At 36.4% G+C, this 23026-nt stretch overlaps 6 long non-coding RNA genes across 8 annotated transcripts; 2 read left to right on the forward strand and 4 right to left on the reverse strand.

The window, feature by feature from the left end:
• Window positions 1-1468: 1468 nt before the first annotated feature.
• LOC135764970 (uncharacterized) lies at window positions 1469-8324 on the reverse strand. Its single transcript, XR_010540379.2, has 5 exons — window positions 8129-8324; window positions 7292-7338; window positions 5782-5828; window positions 3284-3420; window positions 1469-2054 (listed from the first exon to the last, which is right to left on the reverse strand). It is a non-coding gene; the product is annotated as an uncharacterized lncRNA (long non-coding RNA).
• Window positions 8325-11070: 2746 nt separating this feature from the next.
• On the forward strand, window positions 11071-11827 carry LOC135767128 (uncharacterized). The gene is made up of 4 exons (XR_010541900.2): window positions 11071-11162; window positions 11260-11392; window positions 11475-11576; window positions 11687-11827. It is a non-coding gene; the product is annotated as an uncharacterized lncRNA (long non-coding RNA).
• On the reverse strand, window positions 11742-14142 carry LOC135767129 (uncharacterized). Its single transcript, XR_010541901.2, has 3 exons — window positions 12769-14142; window positions 12205-12341; window positions 11742-11881 (listed from the first exon to the last, which is right to left on the reverse strand). It is a non-coding gene; the product is annotated as an uncharacterized lncRNA (long non-coding RNA).
• Window positions 14143-14365: 223 nt separating this feature from the next.
• LOC135767132 (uncharacterized) lies at window positions 14366-22021 on the reverse strand. 2 transcript variants are annotated; one of them, XR_010541905.2, is made up of 5 exons: window positions 21724-22021; window positions 15879-15935; window positions 15676-15739; window positions 15327-15388; window positions 14366-15165 (listed from the first exon to the last, which is right to left on the reverse strand). It is a non-coding gene; the product is annotated as an uncharacterized lncRNA (long non-coding RNA). The 2 variants fall into 2 exon arrangements; XR_012336938.1 differs by having other exon boundaries at window positions 14366-15739.
• LOC135767131 (uncharacterized) lies at window positions 15968-18329 on the forward strand. 2 transcript variants are annotated; one of them, XR_012336937.1, is made up of 5 exons: window positions 15968-16746; window positions 17288-17381; window positions 17480-17612; window positions 17695-17796; window positions 17907-18329. It is a non-coding gene; the product is annotated as an uncharacterized lncRNA (long non-coding RNA). The 2 variants fall into 2 exon arrangements; XR_010541904.2 differs by having other exon boundaries at window positions 15968-17381.
• LOC135767130 (uncharacterized) lies at window positions 17962-19348 on the reverse strand. The gene is made up of 3 exons (XR_010541902.2): window positions 18856-19348; window positions 18425-18561; window positions 17962-18101 (listed from the first exon to the last, which is right to left on the reverse strand). It is a non-coding gene; the product is annotated as an uncharacterized lncRNA (long non-coding RNA).
• Window positions 22022-23026: the final 1005 nt, after the last annotated feature.

The following is a 23026-nucleotide window of genomic DNA, read 5'->3' on the forward strand; positions in this document are numbered from 1 at the left end:
GCGGGAAATACCGTTGACTTGACTGAAGATTTGGCCGATGTCTGGCCGATACTTATTAGATGTTTCAGATAAGGAGGCCGACGTACGCTCTTGAGCCGACGTCGGGCAGACGTACGTGTGCTGTCTGGGATATATTTATATATATTTCTATTGAAATATTTTCTATTAATTTCACAAGTATAAGTTACCTTTTAAAAACCATAGTAGCTTAATCATGGTAAAGATACTGTTTGGCCATCTTAACATGAACACACTTCAACCCAGGGTTAGTGTTTGGTTGGCCAGCGAGAGGTTTACTTTTGTGCAGTAAAAAGCTCAAAAGAACAACTGCCTATCGTTGTCTGGACTCTTATTTGTGTATTTGTAATCATTATAGTAGAAACACAACAAGGGACACGCGTGGTAAACGTATCAATGTTTGTTTACAACCGCCGCCATTACCTCACGTGTTGATCATGAAAGCAGTGAATGTGTGCACACGCGAGTGATCCTGTGTTTAATAAACTTGCTGTGCGGAGATATGACGCAACTAAATAAGGATTGTACTGTTTGGAATCGCGCATTATATAAGAATACCAAAAAGCGCGTCGAGTTTCCTGACTCGCGTGTTTGTGTATGTGTGTTCCAATCGCGTGAACTGTTTGACGGAAGAACAAAGAAAACACTCGCGTCTGGAGATACTGACACACATACGCAAGGAAATAAGGATTTATGTCATGTTTGGTGCAATCGGATGGAACAACAAGGAATGGAGAGACTGGATTGTGGATTGCATATCCATTGACTGCAGGAGGCACGAGTCATGCATATGGATGTTTCTGCTCATTCACTTCAATGGCGCGGGGGTGTGGCGATCCGATCTCATTACAGATAATGAGGTAACTGGCGAAATACGGTACTTCTCCTCCTTCTCATACAGTTTACACCGAATGACAATATCTGTTTTCAATTTCACTTATATCATTTAAAAGGAGACATTCCAAGCATTATGTAGACATTTATCTTTTGTTTCTACACCAAGTATTCGTTAAGTTACAGTTTATTTTTCTGACGCGTTTCTGAAAGAACTTCACTGAGGGAGAGAGAACAGAACGTGCATCATGTTTATTTTCTTAATTTTGCGAGAAGCACAACATTCTGTTTTTATTGGGAGTGGACAGAAAAAAACTAGACACTTTAACGTTTGAAATGATGTATAAATCATATCTGTATGTCAAAAATCAGCAGAGTAATTTAAGTCTCTTTGCGGAGTGATTGAAAAATAAAGAGTTTGCGGCGCCCGCGCCACCGTCGACCCCAGAGTGTTAATGAAGGAAATAGGTCCAGGGGGTTTTACAGAGCAAGAAGTATATAGGCTAAAGAAAATTGTTCAAAAGTTGAGATCAAGCATGTTAAATGATGAAGAAAAGGTGCTTTAATTTCCCAGGTAGCCAAAACAGTTTGGCCCAATAATGGCCCAAATCCGGCAGGCCAGAAAAAAAAACACGGCCCAGTTCCGGCTGCCAGAAAAGGGCCAACTCTGGGATGAATGACGCCCCAGAATCGGCCCAAGTACACTGGCCCATGTCCGGGTGCCTAAAGTGAGCCGGCACTGCCAGCACAGTGCCAGAATCACGCCAGCTAAAACTGTACACTCAGCCAAAACTGGCCAATGTCCGGGTGCTTAAAGTCAGCCGACACTGCCAGCAAAGTGCCAGAATCATGCCAGGTTAAACTGTACACTCAGACGAAACTAGCCCAAAAAATTTTTTAAAGTGTTTTTTCCACAAAACAATACTTTATAACCTTAGCCCTTAAGATGGCATGTACTTATCCCTTCTTAAAAAAACTTTTATTATATTTAGTTAAAAAAAGTTAAACTGCACATTAGAAGTTCTATCCTCAATGTTTGTGATGCTTTTAATGTGTTAAGTGTCACACTTTACTGTAGGTGTTTAAAAAAGAAAGAAAAATATACAGTATGTTTACATGTTTATTTGAAACATAACATTACATTAATAAAACATTAATAAACATCTGGACACTCCTCAAGTGTACCCTAAAAGAAGGAAAGACTGAGAGAAAAGAGATAAGAGGGGGAACAGAAAATGACTCATGGTTACTTCATCAGATAGACTGAAGGCATTAATGTTAAATTGGGTAAATGTTAAAGGAATAGTTCACCCTAAAATAAAAATTCTGTCATCATTTACTCATCCTCATGTTGTTTTAAAGGTAGGGTAACAGATTTGATCCTGAAAGATTTTTAGTTATGCTGGTTAAGAGGCTGTTTACACTTGGTATTAAGATGCGTGTTCACGTGCGCTCACCTCCTGTCTGTAAACAGCAAGAAAAGCAAACTTTTCTGCTGAATTGACAACCTGTACAGGAGCCACAAAACGAAAGGCATCTTTTATAACAACAACAGCAAAAACTGCCTGGATCAGCAAGAGCAAAAACCCAAATTAACATCTGTAACTTTACTGCTTTAGCACGAGATGCAAACAGCTGCAGGAGGCAAAGGGTCTGAAAGGGTCGTTGTTTATTTTGGTAAGGTAGGTACGCGATATGTTTGTATTGAGATGGATTCAGATATTCTACTTTGATGAAACATTGTGTTGCTTATGAAATTTGTGTTCGTTTACGGATTAGCATAACGATATAGTTACTACGTCTACACAACCGAACGTGTGCTTAAACTAATTCTGATATAAACCAGTTGTTTATGTTGGTTTTTTTGGAAGTGTTATTCACTTTGTACTGCAAAGTTTTCTCACTGGTGAATGAGACATGAAATGTGACCGTCTGATCTGTGCATGTTCATGAAAGAGGCGTGACTTTGGATGGCGATTTGACTTAAGGGTGGGATCGTGATTTCATTACTAGGCGGCTACCGTTAGCATTTTTCAAAATGTGTTACCCTACCTTTAAACCTGTATGAATTTTTTCTGATGAACACAAAAGAAGATATTTAGAGTAATGATGGTTAACACACAGCAGATTGTAACCATTGACTTCCATAGAAGGAATAAAAAAATATGATGGAATTTAATGGGTACCGTCACCTGTGTGCTAACCATCATTTATCAAAATATTTTCTTCATCATATATCACAATACTTTCAAAATACTTTTTCCTACTATGGAAGTCAATGGTTACAATGTGCTGTGTTTTTGCCATCATTACGCAAAACATCTTAATTTGTGTTCATCAGAAAAAATCATGCAGATTTAGAACAACATGAGGATGAGTAAATGATGAAAGAATATCTATTGAACTATCCCTTTAACAACAATTGAAATACCTTGAATTTGCTTGTTTTCAGGCCCGCTCTCTTATTCTTTTTGCATCTCTGTCAGATGCAAGCTGCAGAAGTTTTTACGAACTTTTCTTCTTCACCATCTGGTGCACGAACAGTAGTTGAATTTCTTCTGACAGATTCTTGAAAAGAAACAAAATTATTTAATTAGGTAAATGCAAGCATGTTAGTTTAACCCTGGAGAACCCAAGAACCCTTCTCTTAGAATCAATTAACACTAGCCACATTTGACCCGTGGGTTCTCCAGGGTTAAATGTTACCTACAAGCTATTCTGCTTCAAAAACAATGACAGGTACTTTAGGGTGGAAGACTTATAGCTTCATAGATTAACATTGTAATGGCTTTATATACAGTGGCAAGAAAAAGTATGTGAATTTCACAGTTTTCTGAACAAATTTGTCATAAAATGCGATCTAAACTTTATCTAAGTCAAGGGCATTGATAAACATAATGGGGCGGTTTCCCGGACCAGGATTAGCTTAATCCAGAACTAGGCCTTAGTTTAATTAAGAAATATAATTAGTTTTAACAAACATGCCTTACTAAAAACATTACCTGTGTGCATTTTGAGGTAAAACAAAGGGCACTGATGTATTTTAAGATATGTAAGTGCAAGTTGTTTTCAGTTTGGAGAGCTCTTAAAACTGTTTAAGTCTAGGACTAGTCTAATCCCTGTCCGGGAAACCGCCCCAATGTGTCTAAAAATAATTACACAAAAACATTCTGATCTTTCATGTCTTTATTGAGAACAACCAAAAAACATCTTAGTGCTTGTGAAAAAAAATGTGAACCCTTAATTGAATGACCTCAAAAAAGCCAATTGGAGTCAGGTTTTAGCACAGCTATGGCCCTATTGTTTTTTCCCCAGATTCAGTTAAATTTTTTCTCAAATTCCGTGTTTTTCGTTTTATTCTGGATTCTGGTTAAATTAAATTTCAGTAATCAAAAAGCACATCTTATCAACTGAAAACATAACAGAAAATTAGCAGATCCACCACTGCAGTGAATATACTGTACTGTATGAGTGTGCGACTGTGCGTTTCCACAAGGTGACGTGCCTGTTTACCAGCATGTATAGCTCGTATATGGTTCTCAGACACGAGGGCTCACTAAGTTTTCTTTCTTGTTTAAGTGAACATAAACAGCTGTATGTTTATTAGTATATTGAAGCAGTGCCGTCTTAAAGCTGTCTTGGGTGTTCAAAGCTGTCTTGAGTGTTCAATGTTCATTATACAAAGAAAATGAAAACCCCTCACTACTATTAACTGAATAAATTTCACAGCTGCACATTTAATCCATACAGTGAGGACTGTGCAGTGTTTTATTTGTATTTATTGCTAAGGTTCATGTTAAAATCATGTTGACAGACAATTTCATAACTAATACATTACAAGATGAGTATAGTATTATGATTAAGAGGAAATATTAAAAATTTGGTTGCTTTTCAGTAGCATTGTTGTAGTGACAGCCAAAATACATTGGCCTATATGTAATACACATGAGTAGTACAAAGTCCATTTCCTACTTTGCAAACTCGACACAACAGCAAAAAAACTAAACAAAAATTAGTGGAAGTGGCAACGAATATCCAAAGATGATAAATTGTGGACAAAAAGGTAGCACGAATTCCTTTAAATGGAAGTATTTTGGCTAGCTAAAAAACTGACGAGGCGCAGATTAAAATATAATGAACCCTCTTATTTTTGTGGCTCCAGTCATTATTGGCATACTGTTTTAAAGCTGGAAGCATTAACAACTTACATAGAAATATATATCATTATCGTTCAATATGGATTTTTGCCATATTGCCCAGCCCTAGGCCGATGTATTTTGGCTGTCACTACAACAATACTGACAAACAACCAAATCTTTTGTTTTTTTTTATCATAACACTATACTCATCTTGTTTTACTTTTCAGGCATCTGTATTAAATGTAAAAATATTAGTTATTAGAATCTATGATTTAACATTAGCAATAAATACACACAAAACACTGCACAGTCCTCACTGTATGAATTAAATGTGCAGCTGCAAAAGTTGTTCAGTTAAGAAAAGTGAGTGATTTTCATTTTTGGGTGGAAAGAACATTTCTGACACAGAAAGCAGTAGGCTACTGTCACTTTAAGACCCAGAACAGCTTTAAGACTGCACTGCTTTAATATACTGATACTGACACATCTAGCTGTTTATGTTCACTTAAACAAGAAAGAAAACTTAGTTTAGTGATCACGCATGTGTTGACTGCGTGCTGTGTGCGTGCTTCGCGAGCCCTCATGTCTGAGGAACAAATGTCAAGCGTGCGCGTTGTGGGAACGCTGAGTTGCACACTCATACAGAACAGTATATTCAATGCAGTGGTGGAGCTGCTACTTTTCTTCATTTTTTCTAAATTTGTGAATGTCTTGTAAATAATATATACTTTTTAAAGCGGTACGGATGTGTGCGTGGGCAAGGCGGACATGGAAAGAAAGTATACTGTACCTTTTCTGTCTGTTCTGTTCCAGCCTTTATTGGAACCTGCTAGTGCTCTGAAAAACACATGAAAGATCTGAATTTCTTGTGTAATAATTTTTAGACACATTATGTTATTTATGTATATTTATTCAGAAAACCATTACATTTACTTGCTAATGTATATATACATAAACATACAATACATATATAATATTGATGGCTCTTGCTTCGTTCTGAAACCCTAGATGGCAGTTTTCTTATCCTCGAACAAACTGTCATCACAAGGGCCATGTTTACATGCACAAAATTTTGTCAATCCGACTGAATTTAATCCGATGAAAGGTTACAACAATACAGTTTACATGCACCCTAAACATGTTTAAATGTTTGCACCTCAAAATGTTTGTTTTCATGTACATTTTATATAAACCGAACATCTGTGCAAGCGCACAGCCAGGGTTGGCAGCTTCACATATCAAAACCATCCCCATGGACATTCAAAATTAGCCCAAAAGACTCCCAATGACTTATCACAGCCCAAATACCAATAACTAATGAACAAAATCCTTTCATATCTGACCCGCAGAAAAAACAACTCGCAAAGACAGTTTAAACAGTAGCCCAAATCTGAACGAAAAAAAGAGAGGACTTGGCAATGCCACCCCAAAGCAAATAAGAGGTAAATATACGACGTGAACTTGAGCACAAATTTTCTGTGCACATGCACAATGTATTTTTGCATCCGACAAAATACTTCGATTGACGCATTTACATGCATACTTTTCTCCTGCTGATCGGATCACAGATTGGACAACACCACCCCTTTCAATACGATTCAAATTTGCATCCAATCTACCTCAATCATATTGATTAAGGTTTTTACATGATGACTTTTTAATACGATTGAGCCATCAATACGATTACAAACTGATTAATTGGTTGCATGTAAACATAGCTACTAGAAACATAAGTACTAGAATAAGGGCACACCACTAAGGTAAAAAAAACCGGTTACATGCCCAATTGTGCCAGTGTTGTATTATCGAGAAAGTTCATTATTATTTTTATACCTTTTTAAGCCTTGCCTATTTAAAATTGTAATATTTGCAAGATGCAGCAAAAGAGAACTCAATTTGGTTTTTAAGGGTTGTTTTGAGATTTTCAATTATATAAAAAAGTAAGTTTTCCTTACTCTTAATCACACACATTCACAGATAATTGTGTTTTCTCTACCATTATATTTATATTTCAAAATGACTGCAAATGCTGAATCCATAAACTGGAATTGTGATCTAATAAAATATCTTGTTATTATAGTTTACATAACAACGTTTACATATCAAAGTTTAGTTTAGACTACTTAATGTAAAGACTTTTTAAAGACTTGTTATTTGTAATATATATTTGTAGCCCTAAACAAATCCCTATCATACTTCAGGCCCCATTTGACCCCTCAGACAGTCCTGACATTAACAATGCAACAAAACTGATTCCAAAGAAATATCCATGCCCCGTCCAATACTGTACTTTTACTTACATTAATTCTTCAAATGAATTCTGTCCAAACTGATGATCTTGAGAAATCTAAATGTGACAAAAACAATCACAATAAGTTGTTAAGTTGTATAACAGACAGACAGATCATAGATACAAAATGTTGAGTAATAATTACATAATTAAGGTTCACTCATTTTCTACAAAGTATCTTTCAATAGATGAAATCGGTTATAATGCTGTGCAACAGTGAGGTGGAAATATTTTTACTGCAGGTGCAATTTAAGTAAAGAAGTTTAACTACCAGCTGTGTCCTGTAGCTGCAATGCTCTCTATTCTGTGAAATTTAAACGTTTTCTGTACCAGACAAAGTTATCCCTTGGTAAAAAAAATTACCTCAGTCAGCTGTATAATAGCGGAACTGGCTGAGGTGGCTACGAGTGTTTAGCAGAATAGCTTCACGATCCCTCAGTTACTCCCGCCTGCTGCATAGACTGCTGAGGCAAATCCTCAGACCAGTTTTATGAGTTGCGAAATATTATTTGTTTGTTTTGCTAAACGAAATATTACTGTTTAAGTAAGTTCATTAAACTGAGCAGAGTTCATTTCTTATGTCCGAATTCTCCTTGTCAGATAAATGATAAAAATCGATTTTCTACTCAAATTTATCTAGAAAGACTTCGGTATTTTAATAATAAATTCAAATGCTAATTTACATATTTGTTGAAGCGGGATTGTGGTCATTTAAAAAATTACGTATACTATATCAGTCACACCAGTTTGTCCTTCTTTTAAATGAAGTTTACATATATCTAATATGTGCAGAGTATAAATATTTTATGCATTAAAATTATGTTAAATAACTTCCAAAAAGTCTTACCTCAGAGAAATTGCAGCAGACTTCATGCAGCAACAACCGTTAAAGCCCGGTAAATGTCGTCACTAGATGTCGCAGCTAGTGCGCATGTCTTGAAACAGCAGCAGTTCTTTTTCCAAAATAAAAGTTCCTTTAACCAGCTTTAATTGTCTAAAAATTGTAATCGATAAATTATAAATAGATCAATCTTTATGATCAAATTAGTTCAAATTCTGGACAAGGGCTGAAAAATTGTAGTTGTAATAAAGTAAACAAATTGACAAGCTTTACAGCTTATTAATTTTTTTTATATATTTTTATAAAATTTCAATTTAGTATTTGACCATTAATTAATACAATATATGTTTGTTGAAATATTACATACATAGAAAATATTTCAGTATAAACTTAATAGCCCAGATACTAACATTCAATAGGCTAAAGGCACTTTATGCCTCTACAAACCTATTCTTAACATTAAAATATGCTTCTCCCCTTCCCTTATTTTATTAGGGAAAAATTTCTAAGCTTAACTTTTCCTCACACTACTTTTCACTTATTGACATAGGCTACCATTAATCAGGAAAACTAAAAAAACAATTATCAAAACATTAAATAGAAACAATTATATGCATATCAATTGTTAAATTAATATATTTTTATTAAAACAAACGTGAAATGTGAAAGCCAATATGTGGAAAATATGCCATTTGTCAGCCAAAATCGGACCAAATCCGCATATCCACAGCCTAGCCGAATCTGGCAACTTTTGCTGGGCCAGTGCTGGCTTAATGCTGGTAAGCCGCAGCCAGAACACAGCCGTGTGTGCCGACACTCAGCCGGATCTGGCCCGAATGCACTGGCTACCTGGGTTCCTTTTGTTTTTTGTTTGCTGGTTAAAGCTGGGCAGTTTGAATATAAATGGTGCAAGAGACTATAGGAAAAGAGCTAAGCTCTTTGAATTAGTAAAGCAAAAAAATATTGATGTCATGTTTATTCAAGAAACACATAGCGATGTGCAGAATGAAAGTGAATGGATGATGGAATGGGAAGGGAAATTGATTTTGAGCCATAAGAGAAATAATAGTGGAGGTGTAGCTATTTTATTAAAGAAAACTATTACTCCTGTCTCTTGTGAAATAGAGCATGTGATTGAAGGACAGCTGTTAAAATTACGAGCAACTTTTGACAATTTTACTGTTGTATTTCTAAATTTGTATGCCCCAGTGGTGGGATATGAAAGAGTTTTGTTTTTAAACAAAGTCAAGAATGTTATAGAAAATTGCAATCCTGAGGAATATTTATTTATAGGTGGTGATTTTAATTGCACAGAGAATGACAGTGTTGATAGGAATCACAGAGAACCTCATTTGGCATCACAACGTGTTTTAAGACAAATTATAGCAGAACTTGAATTATATGATGTTTGGAGGGTGTTAAATAAAACACAAAGACAATATACTTGGGCACAAGTAAGAGACTATTTTGTGACGATGGCTAGATTAGACCGATGGTATTGTTTTAAGCATCATTTTAATGTTATTAAGAATTGTGTAATTTCACCTGTAGGCTTTTCAGACCATGGCTTAATAAGCTGCAAAGTTTTTATCGCTAATGTAAAGCCAAGAAGTGCATATTGGCATTTTAATACTGTTCTATTGCAAGATGATGTTTTTCGAGAGGTGTTTATTTATTTTTGGAAGAATTTAAAAAATGTGACCTGATCCAGCAAAATGAGTCACAGTGACCCAAATTTCAAAATTGAGATTTTGGTATCAATGGAAAGAGGAGATCCTAAGCTTTCAAATGATATCCTAGTCAAAGTCATACCTTGAATGGTTTTAAAGAGCACCTATTATGGGATACACGTTTTTAAACATCCTTTTGTGTGTAAGTGTGCATTAGTACATGCTAACGATATTCAAAAAGTACATACCTCAAAGAAAACGATGACGCGAGTTATCGTCTCTAACGTTCGAGGACTACAAAAAACACTCGGATTGTAGGCAACAGTTTACTTCCTGGGATTAGTGACGTAGATAAGACCAACATTATCATAGTTCAGCCCTCTCTGCTTTGCTTGGGTACGCCCTCAAAGACGAGGGTGGGGTGGGGAGCGCCGAGTCAGAAGAGAGCTAAAATGGCGAAGGTTGGGAGTCCCTGCTTTGACTCTGTTTGCAAACTCTTGTTTCATTGTTTAAGCGATTAAATCTCTCGAGTAGACGCTGTCTCTTTAGATGCGAGGGCAAAATAGCACTTTATGGACTTCCACAGAGGACATCATGTTTAATACGGTTCCGGAAAAATCCAGTCAGAAGTTGTTCACGGAGTTTTCACAATAACTGCTTCTCATGAACCGAAGCTGGATTTGCGCGACGTCTCCTCTTGAAAGTTGGATTACTGTGCACTTCTGGATCACAGACTGTAAGTATTCATGTTTATTATTTGCCTTTTACTGTACATTACGTAACCGGTAACCGGAGATTAACATAATGTGCGTGTAGAGCTAAGCTTGCAAGCTAATTGTTTTGTGTTGTAATACTGTATTTCATAAACAACGTACCATATTTACACACGTGTATGTTGAATTATGCAGGCTTTCGTTTTTTTATCGATGTTGGTTTAGACATGTTTACAAACTTGCTAAGTTGCTAAGATAAATACAAATACAAATGCCAGCTAAACTGTTACCGGTAAAATTTGTTCTCATGATCAAACTCAAGAAACTCTAAGTACAGATGATTTGTTTAAAGTTATATGTATTTTACTGTTGTTTTTACTTGAAGCTTTCTTAGATTTTGAAACGAAGTAAACACGTAATGTGTGTTGCTAATGTTGGGCCATGTAACATGTAATACATTAACGTTTTAATGAATAGTCTAACGATTTATAGTCATGGTACTCTATTGTTATAATATGTCTTTTTGACTGAATACATGTTTGTTTTATTTGTCTATATCTTAGATTCGTAGCTGGACACATCCTTCTACACTGTATGCAAACATGCAACATCATAACACACAGTACAAGGAGTCAGACTGGCATATGAGGAGCAAAGGTGTGTAACACAAATGATGTATTTACCTAGTGAAACCACTACCAGTCTTAAATGTATAACTGATGATGACAAAGTTTTTTTCTCTGCATAATAATAGGAACCCAGGCAGTAGCATCGTTTCACAATGTTTCCATCATCATCATCAGTGGATGCCTTTGCCGTCCGTAGCCTGAGATTTCAGATTTGCAGCAAAAAAAATTGATTTTCTCATTTATTGGAATGCTGTGCAGGTATTTAAGTATTTTAGTAACTGTGTTAAATAAAGTAGTATTTACTTTTACAATAAATTAATTGCTTGTTTATATTTTACAGGTATTTGTACCTTGCAGCCATCCATTACAATGTCACCAAGCCGTAACAAAAGCAGGAGAGGGAAAGTACAAGGCTATGTTCCCAAAACACAAATGACATACCGTAAGCAGTAATGTTTTATTTCAAATACATTCATAATTAAAAACTTAATGTATGAAGCAGGGAAATAAATTATCAAAACAAAAGATTTATTGACTGCAATATTTCTACAGTTATGTGGAGGATGTGATCAGGCTTGTGTTTGATGAGGTATTTGAAGATAAGCTGAAGGAAACCCCGATTCCAATGGACCTGGCATCACAGTTTGAGAGACCTTCAAAGGAGGACGTGATTGCATGCCATCTTCAGTGCAGGGGTCGTCGAAAGCCAAAATTGTGACCGATCTGATCAGGAAGCTCCAAGCATATCTGGAGAACAACACACGACAGGATGATAACCTTATAGTGTCGTCTTAGAGAGCACCAGCTGACAAAGCTTTGATATGCCATTTATCTGAATAGATAGCTGTAAGAAATGAATTGAACAATTTTTGAAACAAGAGCACAATATGGTTACTAAAGTATGTTTATTTGTATATTGTTTAACATTTAAATATATATTTGTAATAAATAAAAAAAACTTTTGACTGACTATTATATTTTCTTTAAAGTTGCATCTTTTGTTCTTTTGGGTACTTTGTTACTATAATGATACTTTAGTGTTATTGGTTTAAAAATGTAATAAAACTTACTCTAGTCCTGCACCTCAAAGGCTTATAGTCGGTACAATAAATGTTCTGTGTGTAGGGATTTAGACAATTTGTGCAAAACCTGGATGATGAATCACGCAGGTAAGAGGCCCTGGAACATGTTGCATTCTCCTTAAAACCTAATAAATAAAAACATAGCACTTATAAGTAAGCAGTCTTTCATAAAAAAAGTTTACCATAGTGAAATAATGTAGAACATTCATTTCAACAAATACTTTCTTTGTGCTACATTTGGTGTTTCCATATAGTTTGCACAGTAATATAGTATGTAACAGTCTTTTATAAGTTTACAATAGTAAAATAATGTTAATAAGTGAAATAGTTTTATAATCATTTCAACAAATACTTTCTATGTGCTACATTTGGTGTTTCCATATAGTTTGCACAGTAATATAGTATGTAAGCGGTCTTTTATAATAAAGTTTACTATAGTAAAATAATGTTAATAAGTGAAATAGTTTTATAATCATTTCAAATTAAACCTTCTATGTGCTACATTTGGTGTTTCCATATAGTTTGCAAAGTAATGTAGTACGTTATAATTACCTTTTGGATGTCTTTGCAACACATTTTCGTCTTCGTTTAGCATTCTGGCAGAGCTAAGGACACCTAAAAAAGTTAAATCCAATCGCGTTCATTGACGGAGATCGTTTAAATCGTAATGGCCGTCTGAACTCTCTGGATCGAGCTTGAAGTGGTAAGGCAGTACAGACACCATCGTTTATAGAGAAATATAGCGCTTGTTTACGTTGCCTGTGACTCTCAGTCAGAACCGGAAAATCCACGCGTAGTCAGGGGCGTAATCTTTCAAACACACGCCGAACCCAGTTGACCAATAACAGTTGAGTAGTCATCTGACCAATCCGAATACACTAGACATTTTGGGAGGCGGAGACAGGAACTAAACCGAGCGTTTTCCAGACATGCAGAAATCGGTGAGGTATGTAAGCAATTTATAAGACTCACAGTGCATTAGTTCAAGTTTTAATAACATGTATGTACTATGGGATATTACAATAACGTGCTAACGTGCTAATTTATTAGCATAATTGGTGCTCTTTAAAGATATAGACATTTCAATTAAGGTTGTCTGTCCTCTTTTTCCAACTGAAAACCTGAGAAAAACGCCTTTAAAGTTTTTTGCCCGTTTTTTGTAGATATCTTTCAAAATCCATTGCATTTTTAAAGGGATAAACAATTTATTTTACAGCTTAATTTGACCAAAGACATTAATATAAATGCTATTACAGTAAACCAAGAAACAAGCTTATAAATCACCCAGAATGATGTTTATTGAAAATGTGAAGTAACAGAAAGGTGTCTGTGATGGCTGGGGTTTGAGTTAGGGGAAGGGAATAGAACATGGAAACCAGAATGTGTGTGTGTGTGTGTGTGTGTGTGTGTGTGTGTGTGTGTGTGTGCGTGCGTGCGTGCGTGTGTGTGTGTGTGTTTGTGCGTGTATGTTTGTGAGTGTGTGCGTGTTCGCGCTCGTGCGCGTGTGAGAGAAATTGAGAGAGACAGAAAGCAAAACGAAAACAAATAATGCTTGCCTATGCAATCATATCTTTGTGTAGGCTAGTTGACAATAACAGTGTAAACAATTCAAAAAGGAGTTAAATAGGAGAGGAGAGTGCTGCGAGACTGACAGGAGGATGGCTGGACCAATCACGTGCCCCGGGGATTCCCATTGACAAATGATCAGCGTTTATGCAGATTTCTGATTGGCTCTAAAACAACGTGTAACACCATATTTGGAGAGATAGTGACGTTTCAGGGGATACCCGGAATGCACGGAGGTGAGGATTTGAGAAAAGCAATTTCCAGCGAATTTAGTAAAGCTGCTTCAACTTTAATAGTCATTTAAACACCTTTACTCAATTATTTGGACTACGAAACTTTGGGAGATTATTTTTTAATGTCTTTTCTTTGAAATTAGCTAAAAAATGTTTTTTTGATAATTTCATTGTTTTTCCACATTATCGGCTCATATCTTAAAATAGAACGTTGCGACTTCCGACTCATTTCGCCAGAGCGGGTCACAAATAAGAAATCATTGTATGGGTCATTGCAACAATGGTGCACTGTTAACGATTTCCCTGTATTTTTACAGTACGGTACTGGCAGCACGGTTGCCAGTAAGTTACTGTATTTTGGTTTTACAGTAATGTACTGTAATACCATTTTACAGTTCACAAACTAGTACTGTATAGTTACAAAGCAGTACTGTACTGTAATTTTACAATATTTTATTACAGTAGTCTATTTTTACAGTAATTTACTGTAATGTCTATATTGACCCATAAATACTATTTATTACTTATTACAGTTAATACAATAATATTATATAAAATAGCTAGATATTTAGGTTTAAATCTATAGTTATTAATATGGTAAAAATGCTAAATTAAAACATAATGAATTAAAAGGCAATCCAAGCAATGTTTGTATCAAAATTTTATTTAAAAAAACATTTAATTGAAACAAAACATATTTAAAACAAGATTTTAAACAATAATAAACATATAATCAAGTAACATAAAATAAAATCAACAAGTATAAACAAGTTTGGAGACCCCTGCTGTAACATATTTAACTCTGGCAAATAGAACACTGTTCCATAGTTTTCAGTTTTCAGTTTAAAGTCCATCATCGACTAAAAGGTAACATTTCACTGTGGTAAAAAGAACACTGGCCCATAGTTTTAAATATTCTACTTGAATTTCATTTAACACTAAAAATAAATGCATTAAACTGTGGCAGACAGACCACAGTGGCCTTTACTTTGAAGTCGTCCATTCGAACTCAATCAGGGACTGCATGAAGCTGTTCACATGGGGGTTAATGGCCACAGCTTTTCTCTGCACCAAGTTCCTTGTCTTTTTGCTTGCTCCTTGTCTGGATGTGCACTTTTTCCCATCTTTGGAATTAATTCTATCCAGAAACCTGTTAGAAATATCATAAACATTAAGTCAACAAATATAAGATATAGAAAAAGATTCTTAAAAAACTAAACTCAGCCTTGAATTTACTCCTATTCTGAAACCTTTTGCTCTTATTCTACTGTTCCACACCTAATTACATTAAAATACAGAAGATTCACTTACCGCTGAACAAACTCTTTCCTCAATGGACAGCATCCACATGGATCATGTCATGATTGAATGTCCTGAACAGAAAGTACAATTGTTACTGATTTGGACACAACTTTTTATTCTGAAAACAAAATCTTTTGTCAATAAAGTCCAGGGACACCTCTGCTAAATAAATACAATTATTAAATTACATTTCTTATAACCAAAGTCTGAATATTTCTGTTTGTATATTTCTACATGGCAAACTAAGAAAATTGTATACATGTTGTGTATGGTCGTGTTACAGTGTTGTGTGTGGGAATTGTGAATGAGTGTATACATGGGTATTTAAAGAAGCTGTAGTGGTAAAGTACAAACTTACCGAACATAATGTGCTTGGTGTGTGTCTGGTATCACCCGTTGTGCCTCCACATCTGCCTTAACTCCTGAAAAGTGCAATGACACTCAGGTAAACTACAAATAAAAAGTCAGCCACATTCCTGTGTAATTTTGCATGTGACGTGAAAGCATTTAATATTGCAGTCGAAAAAATAAATGACTTGTAACTGTACATCATGTACTTGCCTGGTGCCTTTAAAGATGATCCATCTTACCCAATCCAGCTTACAAGCAATGGTAAGACTGTAAAAAATCCAAATGTTACAAAATCTGTTAGCCATAGAAATAAGTAGACATTGTGAAGGAAATGGTAAAAGAAAATTTAGTAACACTTTACTATAAGAGTTTATTCCTTAACATTTGGTAATGCCTTAGCTAATATGAACTAACAATGAACAATATATTTTACAACATTAATAATATTTGATAATGTTCATTGTGCAGAGACAAAGTGATTGATTTAAAAATGTATTAAAGAGCACCTATTATGGGATACACGTTTTTAAACATCCTTTTGTGTGTAAGTGTGCATTAGTACATGCTAACGATATTCAAAAAGTACATACCGCAAAGAAAACGATGACGCGAGTTATCGTCTCTAACGTTCGAGGACTACAAAAAACACTCGGATTGTAGGCAACAGTTTACTTCCTGGGATTAGTGACGTAGATAAGACCAACATTATCATAGTTCAGCCCTCTCTGCTTTGCTTGGGTACGCCCTCAAAGACGAGGGTGGGGTGGGGAGCGCCGAGTCAGAAGAGAGCTAAAATGGCGGGGGTTGGGAGTCCCTGCTTTGACTCTGTTTGCAAACTCTTGTTTCATTGTTTAAGCGATTAAATCTCTTGAGTAGACGCTGTCTCTTTAGATGCGAGGGCAAAATAGCACTTTATGGACTTCCACAGAGGACATCATGTTTAATACGGTTCCGGAAAAATCCAGTCAGAAGTTGTTCACGGAGTTTTCACAATAACTGCTTCTCATGAACCGAAGCTGGATTTGCGCGACGTCTCCTCTTGAAAGTTGGATTACTGTGCACTTCTGGATCACAGACTGTAAGTATTCATGTTTATTATTTGCCTTTTACTGTACATTACGTAACCGGTAACCGGAGATTAACATAATGTGCGTGTAGAGCTAAGCTTGCAAGCGAACTGTTTTGTGTTGTAATACTGTATTTCATAAACAACGTACCATATTTACACACGTGTATGTTGAATTATGCAGGCTTTCGTTTTTTTTATCGATGTTGGTTTAGACATGTTTACAAACTTGCTAAGTTGCTAAGATAAATACAAATACAAATGCCAGCTAAACTGTTACCGGTAAAATTTGTTCTCATGATCAAACTCAAGAAACTCTAAGTACAGATGATTTGTTTAAAGTTATATGTATTTTACTGTTGTATTTACTTGAAGCTTTCTTAGATTTTGAAACGAAGTAAACACGTAATGTGTGTTGCTAATGTTGGGCCATGTAATATGTAATACATTTACGTTTTAATGAATAGTCTAACGATTTATAGTCGTTGTACTCTATTGTTATAATATTTCTTTTTGACTGAATACATGTTTGTTTTATTTGTCTATATCCTAGATTCGCAGCTGGACACATCCTTCTACACTGTATGCAAACATGCAACATCATTACACACAGTACAAGGAGTCAGACTGGCATATGAGGAGCAAAGGTGTTTAACACATATTATGTATTTACCTAGTGAAACCACTACCAGTCTTAAATGTATAACTGATGATGACAAAGTTTTTTTTCTCTGCATAATAATAGGAACCCAGGCAGTAGCATCGTTTCACAATGTTTCCATTATCATCATCAGTGGATGCCTTTGCCGTCCGTAGCCTGAGATTTCAGATTTGCAGCAAAAAAAAATGATTTTCTCATTTATTGGAATGCTGTGCAGGTATTTAAGTATTTTAGTAACTGTGTTAAATAAAGTAGTATTTACTTTTACAATAAATTAATTGCTTGTTTATATTTTACAGGTATTTGTACCTTGCAGCCATCCATTACAATGTCACCAAGCCGTAACAAAAGCAGGAGAGGGAAAGTACAAGGCTATGTTCCCAAAACACAAATGACATACCGTAAGCAGTAATGTTTTATTTCAAATACATTCATAATTAAAAACTTAATGTATGAAGCAGGGAAATAAATGATCAAAACAAAAGATTTATTGACTGCAATATTTCTACAGTTATGTGGAGGATGTGATCAGGCTTGTGTTTGATGAGGTATTTGAAGATAAGCTGAAGGAAACCCCGATTCCAATGGACCTGGCATCACAGTTTGAGAGACCTTCAAAGGAGGACGTGATTGCATGCCATCTTCAGTGCAGGGGTCGTCGAAAGCCAAAATTGTGACCGATCTGATCAGGAAGCTCCAAGCGTATCTGGAGAACAACACACGACAGGATGATAACCTTATAGTGTCGTCTTAGATAGCACCAGCTGACAAAGCTTTGATATGCCATTTATCTGAATAGATAGCTGTAAGAAATGAATTGAACAATTTTTGAAACAAGAGCACAATATGGTTACTAAAGTATGTTTATTTGTATATTGTTTAACATTTAAATATATATTTGTAATAAATAAAAAAAACTTTTGACTGACTATTATATTTTCTTTAAAGTTGCATCTTTTGTTCTTTTGGGTACTTTGTTACTATAATAATACTTTAGTGTTATTGGTTTAAAAATGTAATAAAACTTACTCTAGTCCTGCACCTCAAAGGCTTATAGTCGGTACAATAAATGTTCTGTGTGTAGGGATTTAGACAATTTGTGCAAAACCTGGATGATGAATCACGCAGGTAAGAGGCCCTGGAACATGTTGCATTCTCCTTAAAACCTAATAAGTAAAAACATAGCACTTATAAGTAAGCAGTTTTTCATAATAAACTTTACCATAGTGAAATAATGTAGAACATTCATTTCAATTAATACTTTCTTTGTGCTACATTTGGTGTTTCCATATAGTTTGCACAGTGATATAGTATGTAACAGTCTTTTATAATAAAGTTTACTATAGTAAAATAATGTTAATAAGTGAAATAGTTTTATAATAATTTCAAATAAAACCTTCAATGTGCTACATTTGGTGTTTCCATATAGTTTGCAAAGTAATGTAGTACGTTATAATTACCTTTTGGATGTCTTTGCAACACATTTTCGTCTTCGTTTAGCATTCTGGCAGAGCTAAGGACACCTAAAAAAGTTAAATCCAATCGCGTTCATTGACGGAGATCGTTTATATCGTAACGGCAGTCTGAACTCTCTGGATCGAGCTTGAAGTGGTAAGGCAGTACAGACACCATCGTTTATAGAGAAATATAACGCTTGTTTACGTTGCCTGTGACTCTCAGTCAGAACCGGAAAATCCACGCGTAGTCAGGGGCGTAACCTTTCAAACACACGCCGAACCCAGTTGACCAATAACAGTTGAGTAGTCATCTGACCAATCCGAATACACTAGACATTTTGGGAGGCGGAGACAGGAACTAAACCGAGCGTTTTCCAGACATGCAGAAATTGGTGAGGTATGTAAGCAATTTATAAGACTCACAGTGCATTAGTTCAAGTTTTAATAACATGTATGTACTATGGGATATTACAATAACGTGCTAACGTGCTAATTTATTAGCATAATTGGTGCTCTTTAAGTGTTTAAATCTAATATCATGCTATGCTAACAAATAAATCCTTTCTGTAAGTGTTTAGTCAGTTGTAAAACAAATATATATATATATATTAGTTGTTATATTATATATTATATATAAATATCTAAATAAGTCTTTTTTTATTATTATTCTATAACATCTTGTCTACAGAAAATCTCTGAAAATGTCTCGTTTACTGCAGAAAATAGCGATTTATAGTGACAAGGTAAAAAGACTGTCCCTTTAATGTTTTACCCGGACGGCTGCGGTGTAACACTATTTCACGCAAAGTTTTTTAACAAGTTAGTAGCTAGCTGCTCACTTTAAAGATAAACATGATCGCCTAAATCTGAGCAATCCTGGTGATGCCAGTTTCCTACACGATGTTATAATGGACTATTTTACATCCAGAGATGAAGGATCAGTTCAGAGTCCTGCAACGGGTCGGGTACCCGCATAAAAGTGTCTCAAACGGGTGGATTGTGACATTCCTAAAATTCACGGGCGGGGCCGCGGGCGGATAATTAACTCCGCGCGGGCGGGTAGTAGTGCAAATGATAATATGTGCAAAATCTGTATGTCTAATGATGTGACACCAAACTTTGAAACACGGCTGTTTTTTCAGCCAAGCGCTTTTTAGCTGTGATACTTAAGCTGTGAGCCGGTTGGTTGTTGTGATACTTGTCCCGCCCTTTCTCCACTGTGATTGGACGGCCGTGTGACAACTGACAACTGACATTGACGAGCGGAGAATTTCACCCAAACTTTAATCTCTTTCAACTCTCGACCCTCAGCGCCGAGCGCGGAAAAACCGCTGACCGCCGGCTTATTTGAAAAACGGCCGCGGGGGTAAAAGCTTTGGTGTGCACGCCCTAATTACCATTACACACGGAACATATGACATTTGACCCATCACGTCACCACCACTACAACAGTGCGCGACCAGTTTGTTGATTCTTCTCGTAGTTTGTTGGACCCTTTCTTTTACTGTCTATTCTTGGAGCCCTATGGTTGAAGCGAGCGTTGCGGGACTCTGGCATAAAGTTTTGCTGTTGATAGCCTGAAGCTGAACGTCTTCTCTTAGAAAGCATTTCGAGACGAGACTTAGGAGCACAGCAGGGGTTGTGTAGGTAGGTTGTTCTTTTTCTTGTTTTTTTTATTAATATGTCTATTTCTGTATAGTTATCATGTTCCATTTGTGCCGATAGACTACTTAAATGGCACAAAACAGAGCGCACTTTAGCCTGTTTCATTAGCCTATTCATGACGCTGTTGTGATGTTTAGAGAGGTACGAGATAAAAAATAAAGCACTTTAATTGGAATGATTTTAGAGTGTGTGATTTATGCGGGTACGGGTCGGGTAACGGGCCAAATATTAACGGGTCCGGGCGGGTGCGGATTTAATTTTGATATTATCAGGGGTGACGGGTCGGATCTGGTGCTGAACTTTGCGGGTACGGACGGACACGGGTCTCCAAAAATGGACCCGTGCAGGACTCTGGATCAGTTGACAGTCAGAGACGAGAAGACAAAGGTACGTAAATGCGGAGCCCATTCTCTTTTCGTGCATTGATTTGATGTGTTTTGGAAACTTATATACAGCGTGTAATGCATCTGAAGTGGTGGAAACAATATGCCATAAAAATGTATTGGACAACTAACTGGGCGTGTAAAACGCTTTAGAGAAGATATTCTCTGCTTTTGCTGATATACCATAATATAATAACACCAACAATAAGCGCGGCAATCCCTTTCATTCATCTGATATTAAGATGAGCCCAGGTCTGAATGATATTTGGTCGAAGTTAAAGCTGCGATGAGTTCGATGCATGTATCCAGTTAAATATGAGGTTTCTTGTTTTCACTTCTGTGGAGTAGTTCGGTACTACAGTATGCTGTGTACGGCGTGTCAAGTCCTATCTGTTTACAACCACGAGTCAGCCTTACCAAACAGTCGAACTTTATACTTTCCTCTGACGCTAACTGAACGGATGAAACGCCGAGATAAACGACCGTTATGCTGGGACCGCAAGACCGCGCTGGCGGGTTGTCTTTGTCCATTTCGTTAAAAATAGTTTCATTTTCACCACACTTTCAACACAATATAAACTCACCAAACCGTCATAATTTAGTTAAAACAACCCTATATTCATTAAAAAAAGGTGTAAAGCGAGTTAAAGCAGCGGTAGACATCTGTGTGTAACGTTAGCTTACTTTCTGAGGGAGATTGAAACTTTGTTGGCGACCGTTTTTCTCTCTCATTGCACGTTTAAAACAATATTGTGACAAACTATTGACAACATTCTTAAACTAAAAATTAAGTTTTCATGAAACAGAAATATTTCAAACTTACCGAACTGCCAGAAATCAATCGTCCTCCTTCAGCTGCAGCCAGGAGTTGTGCTCTCTCTCCCTCTGTGTGATTTGACGTTGGCGCACTTTCTCTGATTATTGCAAGTACACCTGGCACATTACAGCAATGGCTACAGCAAGGTTACATCAAGACCAAAATATACTGTAAAATTTTCCCGCTCAAACAAATTTACCCAGAATGCATTATGAACTGCAGTACTGTACTGTAATGTACACATACAGTATAGTACTGTGGATTTTTACAGTACAGTGCTGCTAAATCTACAGCGACATCTAACAGTGTGGGATTGCGGAAAGGTTGAAATACAGCAACTGTGCCGTAGGTATACTCTCAATGTTTCAAGGGACACTTCTCAATTATTAGAAGACCTGGAGAGCAGTGGCGGAGCCAGAGGGCTAATTGGGGTGGCAATTGCCACCCCAGACGAAGTCCTTGCCACCCCTGTTGCCACCCCGCTGAAAACATTACACTGTTTGATTTTTACGAACATTTCTCAAATCTCCCAGCGGACGTGAATGCGCTGCTACACTTGCTTGTTCGACTTCATGCGGCGCCGCAAAAACCGACAGCCGGTGATGTCAAAGTTCCACGAGAGCGACTTAAAAGCAAACTCCTCCGTATGATTTCGCAAATCTCTCGCGGTACTTTGACGTAATCCGGCTGTCGATTCTTGAGGCGCCGCTTGAAGTCGAACAAGCCTATTGGTTAAGCTGACACGCTGCTCCTTCGTGCTCCAAAACATAATGCGGCAGCTAGCACACACAGGATCAATGAAGAGCGTTTTGCTGGTATGTACGGCTTTTATTGGTATTAAATTAAACATAGTACTGTTTTAACGGGAAGTAAGGGAGACGCTGCACTGTAGTGCTTAGCATTAATACTTCAATGAGCATTACTAGTCTTGTGAAACTGATTAATACTGTCACGCCTGCGTGAAGATGCTTAAAACAATAAAAACATGTCGTTAGCAAATGTTCAGCAACAATCACAGACATTAGGTAGGCTTATTCATATTGGCACGTTGTAATGCAGCATATTGAATTTAATAAAACCACCGTGGAGATAGTACAGGGATGTAAACAACGCGCTTTTCGGCGCCTCACGCTTTTTTCACGTCAGTTTGGGTGACTTGGGTCTGAGAGGGTTGGATTATAATTTCACAAAGTCATCTGAAGCCATTCCATAGCTTAATGTGAGGGACAGAAGTCTATTTACATCATTACATTAAAGTTTACGGAAACTCGTTCCCTCCTCCCTTAACATAACATGTCTAGATGTCTTT

Source organism: Paramisgurnus dabryanus, chromosome 6, assembly GCF_030506205.2.
Source record: "Paramisgurnus dabryanus chromosome 6, PD_genome_1.1, whole genome shotgun sequence".
Taxonomy (NCBI): Eukaryota; Metazoa; Chordata; class Actinopteri; order Cypriniformes; family Cobitidae; genus Paramisgurnus; species Paramisgurnus dabryanus.